The 20,593-nt window shown below is 38.1% G+C and overlaps 1 long non-coding RNA gene across 1 annotated transcript; it reads left to right on the top strand.

Annotated features, from left to right (window-relative positions):
* Positions 1–6,891: 6,891 nt before the first annotated feature.
* On the top strand, positions 6,892–18,798 carry LOC106396244. Its single transcript, XR_007322210.1, has 10 exons — positions 6,892–6,986; positions 7,063–7,134; positions 7,218–7,288; positions 7,363–7,446; positions 7,554–7,675; positions 7,887–11,030; positions 11,125–11,205; positions 11,455–11,526; positions 11,637–11,712; positions 11,817–18,798. It is a non-coding gene; the product is annotated as an uncharacterized LOC106396244 (long non-coding RNA).
* The last annotated feature ends 1,795 nt before the right edge of the window (positions 18,799–20,593 follow it).

Genomic DNA, 20,593 nt, shown 5'->3' with positions numbered 1-20,593 from the left:
GATTGAGATAACGTCTAGGTGCGTCATTCTATTTCAAAAATAAGAAACTGAATCTAAGAGTGGAAGGTTCTTTTGTCCATTTTCTCAATGACAATCGAGTAATTGGGTAGCTAATCCGTTACGCGCTAGTCGAGAAAAGGTAAAGATTCACTCTGTTTGGTTGGTCAATGCTCTTTGGGCATAGGTGACTCACGACCGTTGGGTCCTTAGGCTAAGTGTCTGATCAGGACATAGCTAGGCAATGGAACGTGAGTGTCCGCGTACCTCCTGCTGGAGATACGGGAGCCGTTGGGTTCGATAATCGGTATTTACTCGATTGAGGTCGAAACAAAGAACAAGATTTTGACTTTGGTTTTGTTACAGCTGGACCGGTTAAGGCTGCCTATGTACCTCGGTAGAGGATCAAGCCATTCGTAGTTCGTTTTTCCCGAGTAAAAGTGGCCGTTAGAAGCGCCTTTACTCGGTCGAGTAGAAGTGACCGCGGAGGAGCATCTACTCGGTTTTTTTTTTTTTTGTACCTACGAGTAGAAACATCGTAGATGCATTGTGTTCCATGCTCGTGGCACTTCTTCTCCGCGTGACGTTTGAAGTTGGTAGACGCCTGGTTTGACAACTTTGATGATTTTGTAAGGTCCTTCCCACTTAGCGCCGAGTTTACCGGCGTTCAGCTCCTTAGTGTTCTCGAACACTTTGCGCATGACAAAGTCACCGAGTTCAAGGGGTCGGGCCCGGACCTTTTTGTTGTAGTAACTCTCTATCTGATGTTGATAGTTTTGGATTCGTAGCAGAGCTTGGTCCCGTCGTTCTTCAATCTCGTCGAGGGCATCAAGCAGCATCTCCTTGTTGAGTTCGACGTACTGGGGCATTTTCGAACATCGGAGGCTTGAAACGTTAACTTCTGCGGGAGCCATAGCCTCGGCACCGTATGCAAGAGAGAAAGGTGTCGATTTAGATGATCTTCTTGGTGTTGTGCGGTGGTTCCATAGGACTCCGTCGAGTTCGTCGGCCCAATGACCCTTTTTCAGGTCTAAACGTTTCTTAATGCCGTCGATGCTGAGCTTGTTGGAGGATTCCGCTTGGCCGTTTCCTTGCGGGTAACAAGGGGTGGAAGGGCGTAATCGAATATTCCATTTGCTGCAGAACTCCTTGAAGGTGCCTGACATGAACTGTGATCCATTATCAGTAACGATTTCATAAGGTAGACCGTGGCGGCAGATAATGTTTTTCCAGACAAAACCACAGACTTCTTTGTCTGTGACTTGAGCGTATGCTTCAGCTTCGATCCATTTGGTGAAGTAATCAGTGAGGACGAGAATGAAACGTCGCTGGCGGGAGCAGGGAAGGGGTCCTATAATATCCATTGCCCATCGCATAAATGGGTACGGTGCGGTCGTCGTTCGTAACATTTTAGTTGGACAATGGATGCTTGGTGTGTGCCGTTGGCATTTGTCGCAGCTTCTAGCGTAAGACTCGCAATCTGCGTTCATCGTCGGCCAGAAGAAGCCTAGGCTTCTCACTTTGATCGCTAATGCTCTTCCGCCCTAATGGTTTCCTCCAGTGCCTTCATGCGTTTCGGCCATAACCCTTACTGTCTCATCACCATGGATACATTTGAGGAGTACTTTACTCGCAGTCCATCGATGGAGTTCGTCGTCTAGGATGACATAATGGGCACTGCGTGTTTTTAGTCGGCGGGCTGCCCATTTCTCAGTTGGAAGTGCTCCCTTTGAGGGATAGTCAATGAACTCAGTTCTCCAGTCAGGGCCGAATCCATCAGTATCGGGCGTGTCGGTTTCGGTGACTGGGGCTATGATGACGGTTTGGTCGGTCGAGATATCGATTCTTGGCTTCTCAATGCGGTGTACTGGGATGGTTCGTTTAACTTGATGCCGAAGCTTGCTTCCAAGTGTTGCGAGGGCGTCGGCACTTTTCCCCTCTGGGAACTATGACGAGTTTGAAGAATTCGAACTCTGCGGCTAAGCCTTGTACTATCTTGAGGTAGGCGTCCATCTGATCGTTGCGGGCGTCGTAGTCGCCGCTATACTGACTGGCGACTAACTGTGAGTCGCAGTAGGCGCTTAGGCGTTTAGCCTTGACAGCTTTTGCTAAGCGGAGTCCCGCGATCAAAGATTCGTATTCTGCTTCGTTGTTTGAAGCTGGAAAGCCGAAGCTAAAAGACTGTCTGATCAGTTCTCCGGTCGGGGACTGTAGTTGGACTCTGGCACCTGCGCCCTTGTTAGTCGAAGATCCGTTGACATGCAGTGTCCAGTTTGGGTTTGGGAGTGTGAGGTCTTCCTCCAATTCTGGGGCCAATTCGACTAAGAAATCCGCAAGAACCTGAGATTTTGCCGCGGTTCGGTTCTTGTACGTGATATCAAGCTCACCGAGTTCGATAGCCCACTTCGTTAGTCTTCCGGACCTGTTGGTATTTTGGAGTATCGTTCGGAGGGGCTGGTCGGTTAATACTTCCACTGAATGTGACTGAAAGTATGGGCGAAGCTTTCTCGCCGCTTCGACGACTGCCAGCGCCATCTTCTCCAGAGTTGGGTATCGCGTTTCTGGTCCGGTCATGCGCCTGCTTGTGTAGAAGATTGGCTTTTGCTCACCACGGTCCTCTTTTATCAGAACGCTGCTGACTGCTGCTTGCGACACTGCGACGTAAAGAGATAGAATGTCGCCGACATCTGGCTTGGCGAGTACGGGTGGTGTTGTCAAATAATGCTTGAGTTGAGTAAATGCCTCCTCGCATTTCTCATCCCAGATAAACCTCTTGTTACCTCGTAGGAGATCGTAGAACGGCAAGCATTTGTCGGTGGATCTGGAGATGAACCGATTGAGTGCAGCTATCTTACCCGTAAGCCGTTGTACTTCTCTACTGTTTTTTAGGCTTGGGAGGTTCAGGACCGCGGAGATCTGCTTCGGGTTGGCTTCGATTCCCCGCTGTGTGACTATGTAACCAAGGAACGCGCCTGAGGAAACCCCGAACGTGCACTTTGCAGGGTTCAGTTTCATGCCGTATTTGTTGAGAGTTTCGAAGCAATCTTGCAAATGACGGAGGTGATCAGCGGCGTGTAGCGACTTAACAAGCATGTCATCGATGTATACTTCCATGGTGACGCCCAGCTTATCTGCGTATATTTTGTTCACAAGCCGTTGGTAGGTTGCTCATGCGTTCTTCAAGCCGAATGGCATGACCTTATAGCAGTAGGTTCCTCGGTCTGTGATAAAGGCCGTCTTCTCGCGATCGTCGGGGTGCATCATGATTTGGTTTTACCCGGAGAAAGCGTCCATGAAGGTGAGCATCTCGTTTCTAGCTGTGGACTCGACTAAACGGTCGAAGCTGGGGAGAGGATAACTGTCCTTTGGGCAGACTTTATTTAAGTCAGTGAAGTCAACGCAGACGCGCCACTTCTTCTTCTTCTTCTTAACGACTACTGGATTTGCTAACCACTCGGGGTAGCGCACCTCAGCAATTGAGCCAGCGCCGAACAACCAGTCGACCTCTTCGTTTACAGCCTTTGACCTGTCGAGACCAAGTTTGTGTCGCTTCTGTCGGACACGCTTGAATGTCGGGTCGACGTTTAGTTCGTGAGTCGTTATAGCCGGATCAATTCCTTTCATGTCCGCCATGGACCACGCGAATGTGGACACATTCTTCTTGAGGAAGTTGAGAACAGACTGCTGCATATCCTCAGACAGATATGCACCAATCCTTGCAGTCCGACTTGGATCGGTATCGTCAATAGGTAACTCGAGAACTTCACTTTCGTGGGAGCAGACTTTAGAGATTGGAGGAGAAACAGAGTTAACGGATAGAGACGATCGTTGGAGTTTGACTATGGCGACTAGGAGCTCCCTAGCGGCTTTTTGATCTCCTCGCAATGTTTTGATTTTTCCGTCTGTACCGGGGAACTTGACACACTGATGATAAGTAGATGGAATAGCTTGCATTGAGTGTATCCAGGGGGTTCCAAGTATAGCGTGATAAGGGGCCTTCGTGCTTACAACAGCAAACTTGACAGTTCGAGTGACTCCACATGCGCGTACCGGAAGGGGGATTATTCCCAGTATTGTTTCGGAGGATCCGTTGAAGCCGGTTAATCTCGTCGAGATCGACTCCCATCTTCTGCAGACTTCCTCGGAAGATGAGGTCGACGGAGCTTCCTGTATCAACGAGGACCTTGGTGACGTCGTACTCCCCAATTCCAAGGACGACAAGAAGAGGGTCGTTGTGGGGTACGTGAATCCCCTCGGCGTCATCCGGCGAAAAATTTATCTGAGGGTGACTTGGCGGCCTAGTCGGCCACCTCTGCGAAGTCGCGACCTGTCGACGGTAATCCTTGACGGAGCGAACAGAATTGCCGCAAGGAGGAGAACCGCCCATAATGACGTTTAGCTGCTGTCTCGTTTTTACTCGCTTGGAGTCTAAGAAGGCGCGTAAATCGGTTGATACGTTATTGTCGTTTTTCAACGACGGAGTGTCATTGCTTGACGTCTTAGTTTTCTCCAAACGTCTTCGGAGGTCCGTGGATTTCGAATGACTGAGACGGATGCGAAGATCGCATGCGCCAGCGTTGAGTTTATCTCGAAGGTCACCGTTTGGGCGCTCTTTGGGATCGGGGTCACCTGCCGAGATACGCCGGGACTTCCGTGCATCCAACGTTGTTTGGAGATCATTGTGCTTGGAGCTGTTGCTATCTTCGAACTCGAACTTTCGTTTCAGAACGTCTCTCAAATCTTCGAGTACAGGCGTGTCGTCGTTCTCGTCGTCCGACGATAAGGTTTGCTGAGAGAGTATAACCTCAATGCGCCTGCGATTAGCTGGTTGCTCTTCATCGGCTGAGGAGTCTCCCTCGCCGTTACCCCTCTGAGTGTCCTCCTCGTCGTCTCGTTGTTGAGTTTCGCTTTGTCGACCTTTGCCTGTAGCTTTGCGTTGGGCTCTCCTTTCTTTATTCTTGCTCCAGCTCTTGCCGTTCTTCGGCTTAGCTTTTAGGGATTCGAACTTAAAGTCGCCACTTGCAAGAGATGAGAGGTAGTGCGCATAGAGTGACTTGCACTCTGTCGTATCGTGCCCTTTGACGTCGTGATATTTGCAGTGCTTGGTGAGATCAACGGTTCTGGAAGGGCATGCCGCTGAACCTGCTGTTGTTGTAGGTTGGGTCGCGCAAACAGCGTCAACTGGTTTGTCGGACGAATTGAGCTCCCTTACCCACTTGTTCCAACCTTCTCCGCGGACTACGAGAGTTGAAACCGGCACGTTGTTCTCGTTGACGACATACATGTATCCGTCTTTGCGGCCGTTTTTGTCGCTTGGGGCATGCTGGCGCGGTTCTTGTCGCGTGTTGGCGTTTTTAGCCCGCTGGAGCTTTGGGTGCGTTCATCTTGCTGAGAATTGCATTAGTATCTTCTTCCATTCGGATGAATTTATCAGAGCACGCGATAGCGTCTTGGAGTGACGTAGTTGGGTTTTGGTATAAGTCTTCTCGGAACTTAGAGTGAACCCACAACGTGTTCCACAGGGCGTCGATGGCGATAATGTCTGGGATTTCAATCCTCGAGACTACGGCTTTGAACTTCTCCATGTAGTCGCGGAGGCTCTGGTCTTTGGTTTGGTTGAGGTTCCACAAGCTAGAGGCGGTAGCGTTGCGCTTTGTGAACATAATGTACGTCTTGAGAAAAGCTGCTGACAAGTCACGGAAGCTTCCGATTGAGTTTTCCTCTAACTGGGAGAACCAGGTTAGGGCTTGCTCGTGGAGAGTCTCGACGAATAGTTGGCAGTAGCCTGCGTCCCTTTCTTCGTCGGAGAGTCGAACCCGCGCCATCGCGATGTTGAAATTTGTCATGTGTTCCACCGGGTCTCCGCCGGGTTTGTATTCGGGTAGGCGCAACTTCTCTATCTTTCCGAGTTGCACACTAGTCAACGCGCTAGTGAAAGGGGTGCGCGAGATTGCGGCGAGTACGCTCTCGATTTGCGGAGCCGCGCTGGTTGCCTGATGGATTTTCTCGCTCATTTGTTGGAAGCTGAGTTTGAGCTCGGCGATCTCGCGTATGGTTGCGAGATCTGAGCCTATTGGGGGGGGGGGGTATCGGCGAGAAGGGTTTCATTAGGCTCTGAGTCGTCTGAGACGTGGTCGCCTCCGGTTGCCGTTGGGTTTATGTTGAAGAGGCGATGGCGTATCTGCTGGAGACGGCTCGTTTGACCATCAAGAGCTGTGAGTGCCGCGGCCAAAGCAGCTAGTTGGTCGTTAGTCGTATTTTGGACTTCGTCTTGATGAGCGAGTCGAGCCATGATAGAGCTCATGAAATCGCGGCTTCAGGCGTAGGGGTTGGTTCTCCGCCCGGAGCGCCGAAGGTGGCGTCATCTTGAGCCATGTAGATCTAGAACGTTACTTTAGTCAGCTCCACGGTGGGCGCCAATTGTTTGAACGGGATTCAGTCGACTAGGTGAAAGAACTCGAAAATCGGATGACTAAAGACGTTTTATTAGATTCGAACCAAAGGGGTACAAGAGTGACAGGAAAGTGAGAGAGACAGCCCAGAAAGCTCAAAGCAACAAGATCCAAGAGATGACTAAAACCCTAGATCTGGCCGCTCAGTGTGTAAAAATCAAAAGTCTCTTTCTTGTTGCTTCCTCTTCCCCTTTTATAGGTCTCATGTCCTTGATGCCCTAATTTCGTACCTCTTTGGGCCTTGATGCGAGAAGACGAGTATATGGGCCTGGGCAAAGTTCCCTCCAAGCCGGGTACTTCGGATCGGCTTAGTCGACCGGCTAAAAGTACTCTAAGACCGAGCTGACGTCTTTAGCCGCCGAGCCGATTAAACTAATCCAACTCGCTGGATTATGGCCTGTTATTCGATGGGCCTTGTGGAAGGATGTAATCCATTTCCTACAGCTGGCAATGAGATCCATGTGCTCCTCAGTTTTTACTGTGGGAAGGTTTAAAGTGCAGTTATCCAAATGCTGACTCACCGATGATTACATCCTTGTATGCTTTGTTTGTTCATCTGAAGCTTCATTTTGTTTGGGGATTTCCCAAATTCTAACTCTTTTAGATACATTAGGAACTTTAAAGAGAGCAACTTGACCGGTAGCATAACACTTGAATTTGCCAAGCTAACACAGTTGATAGAGCTGTAAGTACCTGCGTCACACCAATAAACTTAAGTATTTGATATGATTTATAACTCTGCACAAGCTTTTTTCTCTCAATGAACAGAGATTATCAAAGAATGATTTGTCAGGAGAGATTCCATCGTTTTTTGCTGATATGAAGTCGTTGAAACTCATGTGAGCTTCTTATATCAACACCCTTTCTCCAATAATTTTTTTGGTTCGGAAAGTTTGAGCTTTCTTCTTCGCAGAAAATTAAATGGAAATCCGAATCTCAATAGCACCATTCCAGATTCTCTTCAGCAAAGATTAAAGAAAAATTCTTTAACTCTAATGTAAGATTGTTCATACTTCATTGATGTAGTCTCACCATACGTAGTGTCATACTAAACTTCATATCTCCGTTTTCTTTTTGGCTTCCCATCACTTTTAATGATTACAGTTTGAGGGAAACATATAGAAAAGAGAGTGAAAAGGTTCCGGTGTTTGCTATAGCAATTTCAGTGGCTGGAATGTTTACTCTGCTGGTCTTCTTGGCTATCTGAAGAATAAGACAAAAACAAAGTGAGTAATGAGAAATCTGCAGCAAATCATAGTATGGAAAACTCATATCAAATCAAAACCGGGAATCATTTTGATGTGCTTTCAGAGGATTAGGATTGATCTAAATTGACAAAACCGGGAATCATTTTGATGTGCTTTCAGAGGATTAGGATTGATCTAAACTCATATCATGATTGATCTAAATTGACAAGTTTTCCACCGCAATTCACAGGTACGACGAGCTCCACTACCATCTCCTTTCTTCTACAAAGGTCTTCTCTTCTGCAGTATCTCAAGTCCGATGGGAAACCTCAACGTCGTGCCCTCAGCCTCTCTTCCATGGTGTCCCAAGAGGTCTTTGTGGTGATTTCAGCCTCTCTTCGTGTCTCCGGTGGACCGTAAAGGGAAGCTGCCACCGCATCCGAGATTGGATCGCCATTGTTGAACCTTGAAATTAAGTTTCCTTAATTTTCACATGTGGTCCTTGTAATTTTAAATATTTCTACTATTGTCTTAAAACTTTCAGATTTGCAAATAAGTCTTCTTCAGTTAACCTAAAACATCTGAATTTTCATTTTAGACCCTGTTGAATGAAATGAAGAAAGAAATATACCAAAAACCTCTAAATACTTCTTTTTAGCAATCATACTCAAAATCATTAAAATTATTAAAATATAATAATTTGAGAAATGTACAAATGAATATGTGTACATGTATCTTATAATATTGTACACATGGACAGTAGAATATATTTGTACACGTTGACGATATTTGACATACCGAGTACCTTTCAATTATCATTCAAAATATGATTTTGGGTTTTTAGCTACACATGTACATTTTGAAGTTGATGTACATATGTACACCATGAAATTGATGTACGTATACAATATGAGCACTTAGATGTTACTATTGCATCTTAATTCGTTAATTTAAATTATGTAAGCATCATTTAATTGTTAATATTATATTTACATACATAATTCCATAACCAGGGTCTGGAATGCATACATGTGTAAATTTGTACATGTTTATATGTGTACATGTGTACATTTGTACAGGTGTACATGTTTATATGTGTTTATGTGCATTGTATATCATTAAAGTAATGTTCCGTACAATCATGTTTTTCCACTAAAACCGCAAATCACATTGTCTGGTTAAAAACCTAAAACCCAAAATCACATTTTGAATGATACTTGAAAGCTACTCAGTGTGTCAAATATCATCAACGTGTACACATGTATTCTATTGTCCACGTGTACAATATTATACCCAAAGATACATGTACACGGATTCTTTTGTACATTTCTCAAATTATGATATTTAATAATTTTATGTACATATATGTTATATTATATTTTGAATTCATATTTACATATTATAGGGATTGAATTGTACAATTAAAAATTTTTGGACAATTAAAAGGGATGCATTTGAAAATTTGATAGTTTGGGCCAAATTGATAATAACAAATAAAGGACCAAATGTAAAAATGTGAGAAAAGCTCCATTGTTGCCTGAGCTTCACTGTGGAACTCCGGAGCAGATTCCGACCATCACACCCACCATGACATACTATCAGAGCCCGAGGAGGCTGAGTTGTACGGAGTACGACGTGGAAGACGAAGCTTGGTCGTCTTGATTTATGGCGAAGGAGAAGACAAACCGCAATCGAACTGAGGTTCATCAGAGTCACGGATAAGGACTAGGAAGCACAGCGAAGAGGAACTGTAAAAGAAGAGAAGATGAGATTGTGTTTTTGTTTTATGAACTGAAAAAGATACAAAATCTGGAAAAGAAAAGAAGAAAAAGAAGATGAGAAATTAGTGGGTCCTACAGATTGTGTACTAATTATACTTTAGTTAGTAATGGATGAAATATGTTAGTAAAAGTTAAGAAAAAGTGTCCTAAAAGCAGAAACTGTCTTATTGTGATATAAAAAAAACTTAAAACTGTCTAAAAGTGTTAATAACTCAAAGAAGTTCTACTGAAATCTTCTGCAATAGATTTTGACTCCTTTTTATTACAGTTTTATCTAATTTAAAGTTTCTCTCTCTCTTCTCTCTGTTCCCTATCTTCATCTTTCACAGAGAAAGAGGAGAGATGAAACTTGCTCGCCGGTTCCGTTCACCGGCTTAGGTCTCCCGTGGATCGGGCACCAGTTCTGACAACGACGTCTTCTTCAGAGTCGATTGGTCGGCTTTTGGTTCCGACGATGCACCAGAAGCTCCGGTGTACTCGTTCGCTTCTGGCTCTGAGTCTCACCTTCTTCCGGTGATGACGTCGGCGTTTCTCCGGGGTTTTCACGGCTTCAGTTTCTTGACTCGATCTTTTGGGGTTTGTGGTGTTTCGACTGCTACGGTTTGCTCTCGACTAGGGTCGATTGATGCTCACCGACTTATGGTATTACTGCGACAAAAGACTCGGAGTTGTGGCTTGTTTACTGCCAGAGTCATCTCGACGGCTTCTTCTCTTCAACGTCCTGTTTCCGGTGTGTCCGGTGGATCGGCGGCGAGTTGTTCCGGCGATGACTCTTCAGTCGTGGTGTCGATGGTTGGTCAACACGTGTATCTCGTTCGCTCCTCGTTGTTGAGGTTGCAACACGTGTTTTTCCTTTCGTTTGTATAGTGACTGGTCGAATGGCATCTTATGTTTCGGTTGGTTTTCAGATGGGCCTTGGGTTTGGGCCTTTTGTTTTTGTTTTGTATGGCTGTGCCCTTTTGGGTTTGCACCTTTAATAATAACTAGATTCTGACGGGTATTTTTTGGTTGACCGTAAAGCTAAATATTATTTAAATTTAAACTTACTATTATATATCTATAATATTTAAAAGCTGTTATATTATTATTATTTTCATCTGCTCAGTCTTGTACAATATTTTCATTGAATTTTCATATCCGAGTCAGACTTGTAGTCGAACCGATGGATCTATTTACTCGTATATAAGTGAGGGTAGGATATAATAAAACGAACATGGTAAAAATACCTCACAATAATATTAATCTTTTTGAGACAATTGTTTTATTAGTAGAAATCTATAATATAAAATAAATGATCTGTTTACATTTATTATTTTTTTCAATTCTGTTTACATGTATTTATGTATTAATTGGTGTTCAAAATATTGTATTTTTTTAAAGAAGTAATTGAAAGTGGGTCTGAAGTTAAATGGGATTAAAATTGTTTTTAACTTAAATGGGTTTAGTAGTAAAAATCGATTTGTTAAGTTAAGGGCCCAAGCCCATCAAAAAATTTGTACCTGCCGACAAGAAAGGATTAAGATCGTCTCTTGTTTTGACAGATTGAAACTCTAAAAAAAAAAAAATTCGGAGATGGCGATTCCCGTCCACTCGTTCCTCTCGGATTTGATCTGGTATTATCTCTTCTTCCTACAGATCGAACACAGTCAAACTCTTCCATATCTGATTTTGTATACACGGAGATCTAACTTTCAAAAATAATTTCAGGTGTTGGGTCCATGTGATTTCCGATGACTTCCGAGTACAAATCGGTCAGATTGTAATACTGAAACAATACCCGACAAACATGTAAGCGTTCGCTGTTTGAATGATAAATTTTTTTTATCGTTGTATAAAAAATCATTGTTGGTTCTTATTACACGAATCTATATTTGCTGCAATAAATAATTATTTCTGTTTAGTTAATATATTTTGGTTTCTAATTATCCTCTTCAGCACAAGTTATTAGATATCTATAACGAAGAAAATCAAATATGTAAGATTCATATACATCAATTGATGTATATTAATTGATATTTTTTCCCGGTCATCTTATAGGTTCTTATTTTTATATGCATGGCAAATATGGATCAAGTCTTTATTTAGGTGAACATTATCAAACGTGAGAAGGTAAACATATACTTGTTTTTCTTCGTTTATTTTGTAAATAGAAAGACATCTACACTTCAAAATTATAATTTCCAATTTTTTCATGTTTTGACAAACAATTGGATGCGAAGGATATATTCTAAAAGAGCAGATGAATCACCAAACTAAAAAGTCAGAGCAGATGAATCACCAATGTCAAAAGTCAGTGTAAGTGAATATTTCAAATATTTTTTTTGTTAAGAATATAACAAGTGTTTCAGAAAACAGAATTACATCAACACTTTGAGATTCTAATTTCAAATTTGTTTCAGGTATTTACAATCAAGATTCAAACTCGTTTTAAAGAGCTGGAAAGGCATTTATAATATAGACCATGATGATTCAAAGTCAATAATAAGGAGATAAGTCGAACTTTTTATAATATATTCTTTTAGTAGTTGGGTCAAGTTGCTAACTTTTGATGAAACATCCTCTATGTTGTTATGCTTATGGTTCTTAGTTTTGATTGTAGGATTTAAAAAACATAATCATCGTATAGTAAACTGACATCAACATCTATTTGGAGAAGATCAGAACGCGTATACACTCCTATTATTAACTGTAAGTTGTTCTAATTACTTGATAGTATTGAACAATAGGAATGGAACTTTATCGGTAGTTAGGTATCAAACCGGAGCTTGCTTGATTTCTTGAAATGAATGAATGCTTTTATTGAAAATAATAAAACTTGCAAAGCATTATAAATATTGTTTTCCAAAATTAAATACTGTATGCAACCCAAATAGATAGTTCAACAAAAGAAAACAACAAAGTAAAGATAAAATCAGAGATTCTGGAAAATCTCTTTGAAAACAACGTTCATTGTTTGTTTCTGAGGCTTTCCCTCATCGTCCACAATCAAAATCGTTAGCCCCTTCTTAGATGTCACTCTTGAGATAGCCACGTACAATTGACCATGAGAAAACACAGGCCTTGGTAGATAAATGCCAACTTCTGATAGTGATTGCCCCTGACTCTTATTAATTGTAATGGCAAAAGCCACAGCAATAAGTAGTTGCCTCTTTTTCATCTTGAAAGGCAACTTTTTGTCAGTAGGGGTAATAGCAAGCCTAGGAATAAGAACAATTCGCCCAACCTTATCTCCTGTAATCACTTTCGCCTTAATCACAAAATCATACATCTCTGTAATCTGAAGTCGAGTCCCATTCATTAATCCGCCAGTAGGATCTATGTTTCTTAGCAACATTATAGGACAACCGATTTTCAAATGAAGACTGTGATTTGGCAAACCTGATACTTTGATGGTGTTTAAAAAATCTGGAGTGAGAGCTTGGTCACTTTTCCCAAATTTATCAGAAGCATCAATCGAATCAGAACTTGCGTAGATTCTTTCCTCACCTGTTAAAAAAAAAACAGACAAATTAATCAATCAACTGCGATCAAATATATAAGAACAATAGATTATAAATTATGAGAAAAATAACAAACCATCAAGGCTATCCAACATGTGCTGATTAATCTTGTCTACATCTTCATTAGTAGGACAAAGTATAGCTCTTTCTTGAAAAAACTTAGGCTCTTTATTCTGCTGCAAAGATATTGAATCCCCATAAACAGCTTTGCTTATAGAATCAATTGGATCATTTGCATCAAGAATAAGAAACTCCTCTGGAATATCGATTAAAGCCTCTCCATCGTTACCTTGCCCAATGTTTCCATCTCCAACATCTAATATCCACTGAGAAAACTCATGTAAATCTTTTGCTTCTTCAGGAGACAAATTGTTGGACATTAGCCTCATGTTCTTTGTTAGTCTCAACACTTTTACATGCTTCCAAAGATAAGAGGAATTTAAAGAAGCCAAAACAATTTCAGCTCTTCCTGCTCCATGAATGACAGGCAACACTTGTCTAAAATCCCCTCCTAGGACAACTACTTTTCCAGCAAAAGGTAAATTGTCCTTGTTCCCAATAATGTCAGTCAAGCTTCTATCCAATGATTCGAAACAATGCTTGCTCATCATTGGTGCCTCGTCCCAGATGATCAAAGAAGATTCTTTAATCAAATTTGCTTGATCAGATCCTTTAATTAGTGTGCAAGTTGAAAAATCATCTGGGTTGATTGGTATTCCAAATCTAGAATGTGCTGTCCTTCCTCCTGGTAGAAGTAGTGAAGCTATCCCACTTGATGCAACATTCAAACAAATTCTCCTTTGTATCTAATAGCAGCAGACAACATTCTCCACAAGAAAGTTTTTCCAGTTCCACCAAAGCCATACACAAAAAAAACGCCTCCTTTCTTCTCTATGACAGCACTAAGAACCTCATCATAAATCTTTCTTTGTTCGTCTGTCATTTTAACAAAGTTCTGATCATGATCAGCTTTTAACTGCTCTCTGTCATAAGCAAGCTCATCCATAATCAAGACATTCTCCTTATGAGTTAGATCAGATATTGGCTTTGGCATTTTCTCCCAGGCTTCCAGAGAAGTACCATTCCTCTTCAAAATCTTCTCAATCTCGTGAAGAGTAAGCTGTTTTATCTCCTCGTCAGTCGAACATAGATCTACATAACAAAAATAACCATATTCAAACTTTTAAAGTTACTCAGGAATAATAGGAGTGTATTATGCTAACGATTTTGAAAAGCTAATCATACCTGGTCTGTTTAATAGCTTCCTACGACGATACAAAATGTCATCAGATAGAAATTCCCAAGTGTTTTCCCAAACAACTTCTGGCTTCGATAGACTATTTGACATGAGCATGATCACAAAACACTGGCGCATATATGATGCTGAACCTGTAAAACTTGTCCTCACAATATCGTCAATATATTCTTGATCATCTTCCAACAAACCCCGAGCAAAGCACGTCTCTTTGTAATCTGGATACTGAACATTGTTAAATGTTTTGATTTCCTCAAAAGATGTAGGACCCCTTACAATGTTCAGCAAGACTCTAAGGTAGTAGGCCTGTTCTATTTTCCGTGGTGCGTAGTTGATTCTGCCAATACTGTATCCTCTCTTTCTATCAGTAAACTTCCGCTGTTTTTTATTCCAAATAAACTTTGTTGGAATTTCAGCTAGAGTCATCTTCCTTGCAACCTCACTGATTTTGTTTAGTTCAAACCATCCCATGAACATTGTATTCTCGATAAGCACGTGACTGGTAACTTCATCATAGGTGTCATCATCTTTGAAAATGACAATCTGCTTTCCCGGTAAATGAAATTGTATCCTCTCAACTGGCATGGATCGATGGTGTATATTAAACTTAAATGTTCTCCATGCACCTTCCGAAGCAGATACATATCTGCATATGCGTGTCAAAAATATTTAGTTAGCCATAACTACTCAACGTAGTCAAAGTTTAGAAATGTCATAGTTTGTTCCATAGATATACGAAACTAATATTCATGTACCTGCAGTTGAAGAAATCCTTAATTTCATTTTTTTTCTCTTCTGTTACTGCTCCATCAGTACCGCTAGTCGCAGTTGAAGGATTTTCCACGGCTACAGTACAACGATCTTGTCCTTTATTAATATACTTAAATAAGTATTTGATTGAACCAGTCTGATTACACCATTCGACATTGATGTGAGCTCGATAACGAAGCGACAGATCTCTGTTATAAGGAATGACATATCTGTTGTCACATTTGAAGCCATGTTTCTCAATGAAGCGATCAGGCTGTTCTCTTCTTCTGTAGATAGGAAATCCTTCTTTGTTGACAGTAGTCTTCTCAACGTGAGTTTTAGGATATAGCTTAGAGCATTTTCCATTCTCCATGCAAGGGGACTTCATGTTAACAGCTCCACAAGGACCATGAATCATCATATCTTTCACAACTTCGTAAAGCTCCGGGTCTTTCTCTTTATCTGGAATTTCAGCCGAAATGATCCTATCAATGTCTGCAGTAGTCGAAAATTTTGACCCAGGAGCCATAAATAGCAGAATCCAAAGGTGGTGTTGAATTCACTCACTTAATGTCTCTAAGTGTAAACTCCAACTTTTTCCTTTCTTTTCCTCCAGTACAATGAACTGTATCAAGATCACCCAAGTCCAAAACCTGTCCAATTAAATCTGAAAAAAAAACACAATGCATATGATTATCTATCAAACTTTGCTAATATAATCAAAACTTTAAATATATCGAAAATGAAATACCAATAAGGATGTTCGTATTATGCTTGCCAGTTAGTATGGTTTCAAAATCAACCAAATCCAGAAAATTATCAACAATCCGGAGAGTTGACTCCGAGATGTCCGTGTTGTGAAGGAAATTCATTTTCAAAGGATTTTTGGTTGTTCGAAATGTACGGGGAGCATTCGTCAAACTGAAGTTATCAATGTTGATCCACTCTCCAACAGGAACTTTCGTAGCCAACTCATCCATGTAAGTCTTCTTACACGATGCATGAATTTTTGTACCCTAAAAATACCATAGATTCAAAATTTACGTTGATTAGAATATAGACAAAAATCTTGAAAATAACAAAAACATATAAAGAATAACACACTTACATGAGCATCAGAAAGGACTAATTCGAGTGAGTCACCAGCCATTTTAGTCCATTGTCTCCATGAATGCAGAACTTTGACTTGTACCCGATAAGATGTAAAACGTGGTTTGATATCGTTCAAGAAGGTAATCTGCATATTGTTAACCATGATTTTCTGAATCATTTTTTCTTTTCTTGTGAGGAGTTTGAGTTTGATTTTGATAAAGATGGATGTTAAAGGGTTGAGAGTAAGATTGTATTTATAATATAGGAGGGGTTTATAGTCGATCAACCATAATTGAATATTTTGTAATCAAATTGGTTATCTTATTTTAAGGAATAAAATCTAAGCAAGCATCAATTAGTTATTTTGGTTGATAGATTTTAGGTAAATTGTGTAGTTAGCCGTAATAAATAAACTTGTAGAGGAAGGAATTTAGAATATTGGTTAAGGTAATTACGTGATTGAGAATAATAGCATTGATTCTTAATAATGATTATTTAAACGTGATATTAATCAATAATATCCTGTGGAGGAAGGAATTAAGATTTTTGGTTTAGGTAATTATGGGATTGAGAATATATACTATTGATTTTTTTGTTTACAAAATCACTATTGATTCTTAAACGTGATCAATATTCAAAAAAATCTTCGAATATATACACTTAGCATATTTATTTTTCTCTTCGTGATCATTTCGTATCAATGTAAATAAATGTTAGTTACCGTATTTATAGGAATAAAATCTAAGCTTTTAAAATTTTTTGTTGTTGACAATAATAAATAAACTTGTAGAGGAAGTAATGAAGATATTTTGCTTTCACTTAGCATATTCGTTAGTTTTTCAGAGTTCACATTTATTTAGTTGTTAATTCTTCTATAGTTATTTTGCTTTCTAAACTTATGATAAATTGTCTACTCAAATATAAGCAAGAGATAAAAGCAAGTCATTTCTATAGTTATTTTGCTTCCTAAACTTATGATAAACTTGTAGAGGAAGCATTGTAGTTGTTTTGCTTCCACTTAGTATATTCGTTTGTTATTCAGATTTCACATTTATTGAGTTGTGTTTCGTGCTTCAAACCGCAATTTTAATGCCCCTTTATTATTAATATAAATTTATGACAAAATAAAATCCCCCTTTGTGTTTCGTGATATTTTATTGTTTGACAAAATCAAATTGTAAATCTTCATAAGAAAACAAAGGAAAAGTACAAATGCATTTTCCTCTCACGTACTAATAATATAATCTTCATAAGAAAACAAATGAAAAGTACATTTAGAATATTCTTCAAATCTCGATGTTTGCTTCCCAGGTAAGAGATATTGGATTCCAAACAAAATTACATTTGGCACAGCAATCTGGATTATCATTATCTTCTACTTCAATAATATCCTTGTTATTTTCCATCCAAACCATAAACTTGTTGTTTTCTGAGGTTGTGGACAAATCTTTTTGTTTTGTGGAGAGCTGAAACATATAAGAAAACCATAATAAGAGATCTGAATATATAATGAAAGTAAACATGTTAGCCGCGATTTCTAAACACATAGTCCCATAGTTCAACCATGTAAAAATGTAATACCTTATCATGAGGGGGAGATGAGGATTGCAATGACTTAAAAAAACAGGATATGAACCACTTTAGCATTTTTTGGTTTCCTTGGGTCTGAGCCTCGGGTTTTATGTTTTTGATATTGGTGATATATGTGATGCTCTTGAGTTTGGTGAGAGGTGGGTTATATAGGATATGAGATGGCGATTTCTGGTTAGATAATAGTCTATTTTATTAAAATGAAATTTAAAGTAGATGTCAACTTAGAATATTCTTTTCGAATTATTTGGGTTACAAAGGTCGTAGATGCTGTTATAATAGATATGGTTAGACCAAAAAATGAAAAAAGGAAAAGGTTCAAAATGACTTTCATAGGTAGATTTATTTAAACTCCTTCTCTTTTAATAGTATAGATTTCAGACGGAAAAAGAAAGAAAAAAAAAAAAGAAATCTTCTGCAATATCAGCTCCAGTTTTTCGTATGTCTTGTTTTAAAATTCCACAACAGACGATAGCAGAACTTACAGGTGTTGTGTCACAATTTTGGTGGGACACGTTACCAACTACAAAAGGCATCCCTTGGCTGGCATGGCAACGTATGCAGTTTCCAAAAAGTCAAGGTGGTCTTGGTTTCAAGAATCTTGGGAAATTCAATAATGCTTGGCGTCTCGTATCATATCCAAACTCCCCTCTGGCTAAGCTTCTAAAAGTTTGCTATTATAGAGATACTCATCTCTTACATGCCAAAACTAAAAAATATGAAAAATCATATGAGCCGTACGAGCTTTTTATAGCTGCCCGAAGAGAAAACTAGAAAAATAAAGTTATTTAAAAATATATCAAGATTAATAATTAGTATCATTATTGAGAAAAAACACAATTGTTACATAACAAACAACTAAAAAAGTTAGCAAAAATAGTTATAAAATATAACATTTTATATTCATAAAAACCATAACCAAAATAATCAAGTGACTCAATGTTCTTAATTGATATATTCAAACGAAAATAAATGTATTACTATACAAACTTAAAATAATTATACACTAAATAGAACTACGAATTTGAGATAAATATTGAGATAGGATATATTATACTTAGAAGTGATAACCACCAAAATACGAGAAGACAATGTTGATAGCTTGTAATCTTCTAGTTATGTAAATTTTAATTATTTATTATTTGTCCCAGTTAAACAAAATTGATTTAAAACAAAAGTATATAAAGTTTAGGGAGATTTAGATTAATAGTCCGTTAGGTTTTTATTATTTTTCACACTTTAACCATATTTATTTAAATACAATATCTTTATAATATTATTTGAGAAGTCAATTAATTATCAAGGTGGTTGATTACAATGATATCCTTAATGAATCAGATATATCAGTTATCATTATTAAATATTTGTTTTATTTTATTTTTACTTTTTTTATTTAGGTTTCCTTTTTATTTAGTTTTTAATAACCTATATAATAAAGAAAATTTATAAATTTTAAAAACAAAATATATTTTATATATAGTGTAATTCATAAAAAGGAAAGTACACAAAATAATCTTGATTTTGAAGTAAAGAACTAATCTTCTCTCTTAAAAATAATCTTACACAACATGATATATATTTTAAAAGTATTAAGCATTTATTTAAATCAAACTATTTTTAAACTAATTCTCTGGCAAATATAGCTCTTTTCATCATCAATAGATTTCTTTTCGGGAGCGATTCATCCTTCCCTAATAACGTAAATAATATAAACTAAGATATCTTTAATGAATTAAATTAAATTTAATTTTCTTTTTTTATTTATTTAAATTTCTTTTTATATTTTTCAAATAACATATATAATAAAGAAAATATTTATAAATTTTAAAACGAAATTATTTTATATATATAATGTGATTTCATAAAAAAAGAAAGCTTAAAAGAATAAATTTTATATTAAAGTAAAGAAATAATTTTCTTTTTAAAAACTTTATCGGTTATGTTTTTATGCAACTTTGTACCTATCATCACTTTATTTTGCAATTATATTTTTGAAAATTAACATATACCCTTGACCACCCATAGCCGCCTTAAGTAACAAGAAAATCCGGATTTCTATGGGCCTTGTGATTAGTCAATGGACCTAGAAAACCTTTGGGATCACACCAAGATTATAAGAAAATTAACATATACCAAATTACTAAAAAAAAATCAAAAATATATTTAAACATCTATGATGAAGAACCAAACTAATATAATGAATACAATTAATATGACTTGGTTGAATTCGATTAAAAATAGTTATACTTTAATTTGACATAATATATGTAACACAATACACCTACAAAATGAATAACTAAACCAATCTAATTTTTTTTATACAATGTCAAACATAAAATAAAAATAATATATTATTTTTAGTAATATTTTATACATATAAATTATAGAACAACTCAACATATTACTAAATAAATATGAAATTCTCAATTAAAATTATAAATATATTAACCAACTGTTACAATTAAGTATTTTGTATTAACTTATGTATAAGGTTTCAAAAGACTATCATTGTTATATTTCTTTATGTAACTTTGAATCGCTAACACTTTAGTTTACTTTTACTATTTGATTTTCAAACAACATATATATTAAATTATGCATAATCTTACTAAAATATATTTACAAATCTAAGACAAGAATCAAACTACATTAAAATAAAAAAAATAATAAAACTTTTAATTTGTATAACAAAAATATTATAGTTGAATCAGAAAAGTAAATGTTATCTAATATATCCAAATAATAACCAAACAGTCGAGATACTATATATCCAAAATTATACATCTAATTAAAATAACATAATGTTATTTAAAATAAACTATACATATTGATTACAATATAAATAACATAATAATTAAAAAAATTAAAACAAAATATTACTAAATTATTATAACGGATTTACTTTATAAATATTTATACCCGTGCATGAGCACGGGAAAATCACCTAGTAAAATGTTAATAGCATGAATACTTAACCGTGGCAATATTG

The sequence above is a fragment of the Brassica napus genome, chromosome C4 (genome assembly GCF_020379485.1).
Source record: "Brassica napus cultivar Da-Ae chromosome C4, Da-Ae, whole genome shotgun sequence".
NCBI lineage: Eukaryota > Viridiplantae > Streptophyta > Magnoliopsida > Brassicales > Brassicaceae > Brassica > Brassica napus.
This window is presented reverse-complemented; position numbering and strand designations above follow the sequence as displayed.